The 10901-nt window shown below is 39.8% G+C and overlaps 1 protein-coding gene across 3 annotated transcripts in view; it reads left to right on the plus strand.

Moving 5' to 3' along the window:
* anks1b (ankyrin repeat and sterile alpha motif domain containing 1B) overlaps window positions 1-10901 on the plus strand; it is a 296705-nt gene that overhangs the window by 262186 nt on the left and 23618 nt on the right. The window lies entirely within an intron of this gene.

Genomic DNA, 10901 nt, shown 5'->3' on the forward strand with positions numbered 1-10901 from the left:
ATGGTAGGAGAAGTGAAATGTGGGACAAGACTGAGAAGGAATGTAGTAGCTTAGAGAGATGCTGTAAGGCTTCGTGTTGGTTTGCACAGCTGACTTGACTACACAGCGAGTGATACGCAACCGATAATCAGCATGTATGAGATAAACTGTAAACATTGATTAGCAACAGGGGGGCTAAGCTTGCTGTCAGATGATGACTGTTTTCAGCTATTTTAATCAAAGCGTTTAAACCCTTATCTGTTTTAAACCAGTGTTATTGTTCCAGCCGTGATTGCCATTATTTTAAGTTTTTTATTTTTACCCCGGCTTAAATTAAACTTCAGCTGCCTTGAATCCACTGGCAGCTAAAACTCAAACAGCCCAATTAATATTTTCTAGCCTGTACCAACTTGTTTTCCAAAAAGTACGCACGCAAACAAGTAAAAGAAAAATGAAAATACAAGACTGTGCAGGATAATGGGTTAGGTCCTTTTTGGGAAAGAGTGAGACGGGTCCCAGCATGTGGCGTGAAAGAAAGAAAAGTTAAAAGTATTTCTTTCTTCGCCCAGCTGTTTGATAACCGGAGCCTGGATGGACAGAAAGATTGAGTTGGAGTGTCTGCCTGATGCTGTTTATCTCAGACGTCGGCCGATCCATCAAAAACCCAGCCTCGCCTTCTGTTCATCGAATCGTCACCACAGCGACTCATTGCAATAGATTCCCTGTCAGTGACGGGCATTAATCAGTATGCAGCTCAGAGAAACCACGGCGTGATGAATGATGCCGCGAGAGGCATTCCACAGACAAAGACTTTTTACATGCTGATACAAATGTTTTTATGCTTAATATCTCTTTAGTTATTCTCCTACGCTTTGCAAGAGGACATATTACTCTATGCCGTTTCATTAGTGGACCATTCAGATCGTTAATGGGTATATACCGCACCCTTCTGTCCAAGTTTATTTATCTTATTTTAATGGCTCACATTAAAGATCGCCATTTTTCTATGAGCTGTTTATATCCCAACCTTAGGCATTCATCAGCAGTTTAAATGGCTAACACTTATACTCCCTATATATGCATTAAAAAGAGGGACATCAAAGCAGACAGAAGATCGTACCATCTCACTTTTGTCTGTTCTGTCTGTACATGCACATATAGAAGATTTGGTATCGTACAATATAAAGCGCCTTGAAGCAACTGTTGATGTGATTTGATGCTATATAAGCAAAACTGAATAAAATAAAGTTTAATGTAAAACTTAAAGGGATGTTGCTGATGCATCAGTTCTTGTTTGCATACTCGATGACTTTATAATGGACAAAAAAAAAATCGAATTTACAAAACTTTAGATTCAACAACAAAGAAAAGCAACTGTTTTAAAAGTTTTCCCAGCGGCCACAGAGAACCAGGACAGAGTACACAGCAGGGTCCCATCCAAAGCTGTCACTCAGCAGAGAGCCCACAGATGCACATATGGCTGCTACAAGCATCCTATTAACCTTATCTTGTCTTATTTCTCCCTCCGCCCCAAAAAGTGCACGTACTGTACGTTTCACGCTTCACTGACTCTGACTACAAGCAGCTGTTAGAAACAATCACTACCTCAGCAAAGTACTGATGTCAGAAACCTGATAGAAGAATGGAAAATAAGTCTTACAAGCAGTTAAGAGGAAGCTATGTGATGCGTTCTGTTTGTGCGTTCACCTTTTTCTCAAAAAGTTATGATTGGATTTGCATGACAACTTGGCCCAGCTTAGATTTTGGAGTCAATCCAGATCTGGACACGTGAGTTTCTGTAAGGATTCTTTACCATTGAAGGATTGGGCAAAGTCTACCATTTTGGGTCCTAACTTCACAATAAATAAAAGTAAAATATCATACATCTTAAAAATTGACAGATATTGTCTTTGTGCTTTCAAAGAAATATACCTATGCAGTCGTGGACTGCCAATTTCCATTGTAATATTTACAACCATATTAGCAAATACCTAAAACACGAGACCCAGATCTAATATTTCAAGTGCTGTTTCATTGTAATGTAATCTAGATATATGCTCTGTGTGTGTGCAAAAAATACAGAGGTTTATAAACTCTTTGAACCCCTCCCCTCCTAGACAATATTGTACACTCACAAATACACACAGTCATGTGCACAGCTTGGTGCCTTAGGAGAGCTTGTGCTTCTCTGCAGTGTGAAAATTGCTTCCATCTTGGGGCTTTGAAGTATTTATTAACCCAGAAAAATATCATCCACCATTTCCTCTCCCATCTTATTGGGAATTCAATTCATGAGCCTCCGTGTGTGGTAAAGAATGAGGGTGTGTGTGCGTGTACGAGTGTGCCTGCAGAAGCAAGATTTGAGAGATCTTGTTTCAGCCTTGATCCTGCAGCATTTGGCTCTGTTTGCACACACTCACACACACACACACACTCACTCAGTCTGTGCTTGCAGTCATAGTTACAGTTCTTATGCTATTAATGGAGATATAGCTGTCTCCATGTAGGCAGGCTTATTAAACAGCCCCCTGTCATTGGCTGCCACTTCTGTCAGCACTGAAAAGAACTGAAATGTCCTGTTGGTCTTGGTTGGACATCAACTTCAACACATCACTCGTAACTGGTTGCTAGGCAACCAGTTGTCTCCAGTTTCCCTCCCCTGCTTCATCCCACCCACCCACCCCCCAAAAAAGTGGTGCTATGTTTCCTTTTATTCATTTATTTGTTTGCTTATTTAGATTATATTAAGCCTGGGCATGATTGTTTTACGCATGTGTGTTTTAATGGCCTGGAGCTCCAGGCAAATCAACACTAATCATCCCTGCAGAAAAGCTCCACCTCAAAACAACACATTAAGTGAGAGATAGAGCAAAGAGAGAACAAGGGAGAGGAAGGCAGCTGGCTGTGATTAAGTATTCAGGGTCAGAAAAAAATGTCAATGATTGGAGAGAAAATGAGGAAAGCATTGTTGCATAAACTCAGTGCTGTGCACATTATCTACGTTACATCAATGCTTTTCTATCACAACCTGTATTGATTGCTACAAGGAGGCGACAGGGTGGCTGGTATTGTTTTCAAGTGTATGTGTGTCTGAAAATTGTAATGATGCCATCATCAAAATGTGCTCTTGGAGCCACCTACTTAAGCATAATCTACACTTTGGCAGGTGTTTATATGACTCTTAACTTCAATTTATATTTCTTCCACAAACCATTATGCACACTTCGCAGCCAGGACTTTAGAAATGTTGGCAACTGCTCCGAGGCAAGAAATAATTAGGCACAAAGCCTTGTGTTGCCTTAAATACACATGCTGCGTATGTTCTGACAGACAGCTAAACACCTTTCTCTCATCCAGACTCCACGCCATTATGGAAATCGCTAACAGGTTTGCCAAATATTAAGAACAATTTGGAAACAGCACTTAAAGAATAAACATAATGTGCAAAAATCTGTGATATACACCAACAACAAAGATATGACCTCTGTGTTTTCAGTGTTAGCTGCAGTCCTGCACTCATTCCCTAAGATGCCATTCAGACAGGCACGCGCCTTTTACTGATCGATATTACTGCTCACTTAGCCTGTAATGTATTCTGACCTCTGCAATTTAAGTAAGCTTTGGCCAGTGATTCTTTGATCTGTACGGAGTCGATGCAGGATTCTCGAACCCCCGATCGTGCTATTAGGAGACAACCCATGAGGCATGCACAAGTCTGTGGATATCACAAAGGTCACAACCTCTGTCTGCAGGGGTCAGGTGATCGGTCATATTGACATGAGTGAGCTCGGAGAAGGTAGATGCACGCGATACGCGATAACAAACCAAGATGGACCAATCAAATGCAGTTGCCATGGCTGAACTGAAGGAGTTCAATTAACTCTTTTATTAGCCCGAGACACAGTAGTTATCCTCTCTGACTTTGTGTTTTTCTCTGTCGTCTGAATAACGAGGGGACAGCGGAGTGAAAATGAGGACAAAGCCTGCAGGAAACGAGACACAAGAGCAAATGATGAGAGGTAATTTCGGGTCAAGGGACCATGGGCAGAAAGTGAAGGGAGCAGTGAGTGAAGAATTGGAGGGCAGTGAAAGGGATTGTTAGCCAAGTCAATGTAGATTAAAAAGGAGCAAAGAGACTGATAAAAGAAGTTTTACTCTCTTCCCGCTCTGTCATTAAAACTATGTGCTAGCTTGAGCACAGACAGGGACTGGACTGTTGGTTCTCTCGCTGGGTTTCATGCTCCACTGAACCAACCAGCCTCCAACCTCCCCTCCAGTAAGAGCCACAGAAAAGCCTTTTTGTCTCCAGTGTCCCGAATGAGAGCAGTCGCTGTGAATGTCCACGATCGCTGACGCTTTCTACTTATTGTCACTGGTTTCTTTTCAAATATGTCATTTTGTCACAGTTTGTGCTTAAAAGAGGTCACTGGGGTTTTTTTTCTTTTTACTTAAAATATTTTAAGGGCAGCTTACACACCTGAAAGTGTAAACTGTGCTTCAGATCTTGTTACACTGCATCTTTCACAAATGAGTGCACTAAAAAACTTTATATGACATGCCTGTCATCACCTGCATGAGCTGTGGGTGATACAGCTCTTAACAGCGGCTGGTGTGTAGACAGGTGTGCATCTCACACGCTGTCACTCCAGCCTGTATCCTTCTGTCATCATTTCAAACAGGAGGGGCAAAACTGAATGATGGTTGTCGTAAAAAAAAGAAGTGTTCTTCACATTGGTCAACACACTGGTATTTCTAATGGCATCGCACACCTTTGTTGCCTTTTTTCTCTCATCCTCCCAAACAACACGACATCCTTCCAGCACTAGAAAATAATAAAAACACACTCTTCTCTTTCCACATCACACTTCGTTCAGTTCTGATGACAGAGAGAAAGATGGAAAGGTTTCTAGAAATAGTCAGACTTACAATTAACATTGTTATTTGTAAATGTAATTGTTGGACTAAAGCTGGAGCTGGCAAGATGTAGCAGGGAACAGAGGCCACAGAGCGGCGATGGCTGTGAGAAAGTGTGGCTCTGTTAACCGTATGTGTGTCATCTAATCCATTAATCAAGCCCGTTCAATCTGGGCTAACGGGACTGCTAACAGGATTAGTGCATTGATCGGCACACAGAGACGCACACACAGAAAACACAATCATAGCAGCAAAGTTCTGAAATCAGGACCCTTTTGTTAATATCTGACATCACTTTCAAGCACCGTCTCACTGCAAGCGAAAGTGCTATGACTTGTGTTACAAACCCTTCTGGTTCATAGTTTTGAGCTTTTCTGGTCTGCCAGGAGTGCAAAATTTAAATTATATCTAAGATTAAAAACACACTGAAGTGAATTGTGAGTATCTCCAAAGCAAGTTTATGGGGTGCTTCAATATTTTCTCTGTTGCCTGAACATACTAGTTTTTCTTCCCGTGGAATCCGCTTTTCTTCAAAGAGATTGTTAAACTTTAAATTTTCCCGCAGACTGCAGTACGTTGCAGGATCTTTGCTCTCTTAAACAGCTGAAAATAAAGTGTTCTACAGCTGGAAAGTGATATAAATACTTGACTGAAAATGAGTTTTACCTGACATGTTTTGCCTTATAAACAGTGATGGGAATAACAGCGTTACAAGTAACGGCGTTACTTTTTTCAGTAACGAGTAACCTAACTGATTACTGTTCCTATCGTTACAACGCCGTTACAGTTACTAACAAGAAAATGCGGTCCGTTACTATTTTCAACAAACAGACAATTGAAGCCGTGTTCAGCTTACCGCATCTTATATCAGTTGCACGGAAGTAGCTGACTACGTAAGTAATCTGGACGCTACAGCTTTAAGCAGCTGCGCGCGCTCCCGTGGACGGTAATCACAATCACTGTCTAGCACAACACCTGGAGCTAAGGGGACAAAGCAATCGCATGAGTGCTGCTGTTTGACTGAGGAAGAATAAAGTAGTCGTGGTAAGCCAATCACATGACCACTTAAAGACAAAGCAACAAAGTGATAGATACCAGTTTTTAAATTGTGTTGATAGACCTGCAGGTATCAGGCTGTGATGTTCTCCTTTACAGTGGACAGAAATTATTTTTTTGGAGTGGCACAAATAGTTTGTGTGGCATCTTATTGAATGCAGAACAGCTGATTGTTCTGTAAATAGTTTGAAATGGTTATTTTAAAAAATCAAGGTAAAAGGTAAATGGATGCAAATAACTTTGTTGTTTGCAAAACTTGAGCATTTTAAAATTGACAATTTATATTTGCATTTAAAGTTATGAAATATGATTCATTAAACATGTTTGTGGTTGTTACAGTAAAAAATATAACTTTTTCTAGTCTGATTTTATGTTTTTTGTCTGATTTTAGATCAATTGTGTTAATACAGTATGTCAAAATGAAACCATAACTGTAAATTTAGACACGTGGGGTTGTGCTGAAAAGGATGATACCAAACAAGGCAAAGTAAATAGTTTTTAAAGGTGAAATGTAGAAGGAAAATCAAAAGTAGTTAAAAATGGCCAATTATACCCTGGACCCCAGAGGGTTAAACGTTTTTTTTAAAGTAATGCAATAGTTACTTTTCAAGTAATGAATTACTTTTAGAATATTGTAACTCGGTTACTAACTCAGTTACTTTTTTTGGAGAAGTAACTAGTAACTATAATTAATTACTTTTTCAAAGTAACTTGCCCAACGCTGCTTATAAAACAAGTGTAGGTGCGCCAGATTCATAGAAGAAAACAAATGTCAGGCACGGACATCATTTTCCATCATTTTTATAATTTTATCAGAAAACACCCCATCGAGCCTTTCTCTCTTTTTCATTTGTCTTCCTAATCTTCCTCACTGCTTTGACCTTTTGCTGATACCGAGGCTGCTGGCTTGTTGCTAGCTCTGGATGGCACTTTCCGCTTTAGCCGCTTTTCCTTTGTTAGCTTCTTTAACTTGTCCGTGTTTAAGTGTCTCATTGGTTTTGTTGTTGCATTTTTGCGCGTTCTATCACAGTTTTACTTCAGTGAACTTTTTGTATTTTTTCACTTTAATCGTAACAGCTTAGTCTATCGCTGCTAGTGAGTGCACGACTACCTGGCTATGCTTTTGTTGCGCGTGTATTAAACACACCAGCTCACAATCTCTTAACATATGAGTCTGACCCAGCCAGTCACAAGTCCAGTAAATAAGTCTATTTCTAGTTCGCATGTACCACAGCTCAATCAAGAAATGACAACTGGTAAACTGTCAATAAAGTCTTGGATGAATCAATTTTTTTTGTCTCTACTATTTATCAATAAGAACCAGTATTCTTAAAATTACACCAGATGACGGAGTGAAAAAATGATTGAGAGGTGGACTAAGACAGTGTTAGGTTGGGTCTTTTCAGGATATCTGCTGACAGTGATAAAATAGAGAATAATGCCAGATTTATTCTACTGTCAGCATCAATCAAATGTTTGCTGCACCTGCGGTGACAGAAATGTTGTCTATATCTGTTGAGCATTTTTTTTCCCCATTTTTTCCCACCTTCAATGTGCTGTTGGAACAGAATGTACAAGCATTGGCTTATCAAGATTATATCATCTGAGCTCCGTGTTTGAGTTGATTTGAATAGAATTGTGCTTAAATGAATGCTTAATCTGGCGCGATAGCACAAGACAGAAGTGGAAGAAGAGGGTATATGCTGCGGTAGCTCAGCACTTTTCCTGACAGTATATATACACCTGCTCTGAATATAATTTCAATGCAAATGGGCTGGTGTTGCAGTCAACCATCAGGAAGGGAGTGAGTGTGTGTTTTAACAATAATGGCTGGGTTTCGTTTAAATTCACATCCATTGAGGGATAACAATATAATCATCTTCCCCAGCAGCTCTGAAACAGCTGTTTGGGCTCTTTGTGTGTGTGTGTGTGTGTGTGTGTGTGTGTGTGTGTGTGTGTACACATCCTCATCCACGTGTGTGTGTATTTTATTTATTTATTTCATGGATGAGCGTGAGTGGGCAACTGCTGCTGCAGCTCTGTGTTGCTATGGTGACAGCTGAACTTCAGGCCGAGGTTGAGGCTTCTACTGTATTTGAAGTAGATGCTGTTGCATAAGGTAAAGTATAACACAGATTTGCACCATGCAAGGCAATTACTGTGCTCTTTCTCGAGTGTGCGTGTTTGACAAAAGAGCAATGTGAGGACTGTGCCACGCTGTTGCCCCTCAGGAGATCGGCAGGAGGCTGAATATTTCATAACTTTTTCCGTATAGCAGGAAAACTCACATACATGTCACATTTTACACTGCAGTCATCATTTTTATGTAATGACTATTTACTGTTACGCAAGTCAGTTATAAGAAGCAAAAATGAATACCAATGCAGAATAATGGCGCCATACTATTGAATGTGCAATGCAACAGTTGGTCAGTTAGTCAAGAGTCCAAAATAAGGGCATCAAAACTGTATGGGCTGACATCAGCAAATAAGTTGGCATTTACCAGCATAAAGGGCTGATATTTCTGTGTTCAGTTCTGGGTTAAGTATTCAGAAACAGTGTGAAGAGCTGCAAGACTAAAAATCCAGTCAGTTATTTTATAATAATTAGCTGATAAATAGGACGATAAACGCAAAGAATATAAGAAAGAAACACCCTTCAGCTGTGTTATAAGTGCTGATGTTGCATAGCTTGTCCTCCAGAGGGCGCTCTGCAGCTTCCCTGTTAGAAAAGCACCTTTTTGGAAGGAACATTTTTTTTCATATTTTCATGTATCTGAGGGAGAGAACAAAGAATCTCTGCCAATATGTCGAAACAACAAATGAATGAATAATACTTTTTAAGCCACCAACAATGCTCTTAAAAATTCAACATCAGCAGGGCTTTAATACTGATGATTTCTTTGTTTGCACAAATAAATGAAAACAAGCAAAACAGACTTTAAATTTAGATTTTTTTCCCCCCTTTATTTTTAACATTAGTATCTGGCCAGAATTTCTCTATCATCATCTCTAATGTCAAAAAAGAAAAAAAGCCAAAAGTTAAAAGGCTGAGAATACATCATATTTGCACTTGCGTTCATTATTATCATTTGAGTCCCACATTATTTTTGCTTCTAATATTACTGACACTTTAAAGGAAGGACAAACATCACTTGATTTTTACTGCACTAAATTCACTAAGTGGCTCAGGGGACTGGGAAGCGTATCTGTATCCGGAAGGTCGCCGGTTCGATCACCCGGCTCTCTATCCTGGTCGTTGGGCAAGACACTTTACCCTACTGCCTACTGGTGTTGGCCAGAGGGGCAGATGGTGCGATATGGCAGCCTCGCTTCTGTCAGTCTGCCCCAGCTTGCCTCCACCAGTGTGTGAACGTGAGAGTGAATGAATAGTGGAATTGTAAAGCGCTTTGGGTGCCTTGAAAAGCGCTATATAAATGCAATCCATTATTATTATTACTACATAATATCAGCTTGTGTGCTCTTGATTGCCCTTTGATCGGTCTAAAATGAACAATTAAAACATGTTTGCATGCAGTGAAGACCAGTGGAGATGAACACATTGCTGGCCACGGTGTATTCTTTATTTTATGAAATGAAATAAAAGTTATAAGACCTACTTACCACTTCTGAACTTGCTTGATAAATTATACAAGAGTTGTTTGCATATCTGCTCCATTTACTATGCAAGGAATATGATTTTTTTTATTTATGCTCTCTTTGATTGTTTAGGTTTGCGCTCACGTAGGTAGAATCGTACCGTATGCATCCTAAGCGCCTGTTTGGTTGTTTCTTTGTATTTTTATGCTTCTTCCGCAGATGTGCAGCAGTAATTGGTGAGGGAGATTTTATGTTGTGCTGACTCAAACAGAGGCAGGCCATTAGACTGACAGCAAGACCGTGCCATGAGGCTAATTACCACCCTTTGCCCTGAGGACACATTCAAATTCTCTCATGTTCATAAATACGTTTACTCGAAGTTCTCCAGAGGCAGCTCTATAAAACCTGCAGAAGTTTGTTGTGTACTGAAGTTTGGTACCAGAAGGTGCAAAGAGAACATCCCTGCAGAAGGCTGCCATGTTCCAGGCCGCCTCTTTAGAAAACCCAGTAACTGGCACAGTCAGTGGACGCCTGGTGACCAGAGAAAGAATGAACGCTTTCATTGGAGTCCAAGTGCATGGTTTTTTTTTCTTTTCTTTGTTCTCTGTGACTGTGTAATGAGAACCTGGGGGGGAAAAAGGAAAAAACCCAATAGACAGTTACAAACTTGCCACAATCTCATTGTGGAATTTGCAATTACTTGCTGTCAGAGCAAAATCTCAGAGTACACTCTCAGCTGTCACTAACAACACTTTGTTAAGCAGTAGTACTAGTTTAGAACAGGCGTTTAGGGACTTGCAGTTATTTGCTTTTGTGATCAGAAGGGAAGATTAATGAATTGCTGTTGAGGTGCAGGTAGGCAATGGTTAGCTTAGCTTAAAGAATACTAAAAGATCTTTAGAATTCATAAAGCGAATCTTTGAGACAAATCTAGTCACTGAAACGATGAGCTAGCCTCTTTTCAAAGCTCTCTAAAAGAATAGGTTAACATTTTGTTCAATACTCTTTTGCTAGCTGTCAGACAAGAGGACTGATATAACTCACATACAAAGCTATAGCTAGCCTATCTTCCATTAGAATTACAAAGAAACAGCTAATTCTTTGTGATGTTATATAAACAGTGTTATTTACATAAGAGCACAGGTTGGATCTGTAAATGATGTACATGAGAACAAAAGGTGTGCCTATAGCTTCAAGGTCCTTTCAGGATCAAGGGCTAATAAAGATGTACGAGACTCACCTTTTGCTGTTGTCTTTCTGTTTTTTTATATATAATTTTAAGAAGAATCATACAAGTTAAAATTTCAAAAACAGCTTTTTGTTTTCATCTACCATTAATGTACGGTAATCTCT

Source organism: Diplotaxodon limnothrissa, linkage group LG17 (assembly GCF_057381915.1).
Source record: "Diplotaxodon limnothrissa isolate DT_005_m linkage group LG17, D_limnothrissa_male_GT1.1, whole genome shotgun sequence".
In the NCBI taxonomy this organism is placed as follows: Eukaryota; Metazoa; Chordata; class Actinopteri; order Cichliformes; family Cichlidae; genus Diplotaxodon; species Diplotaxodon limnothrissa.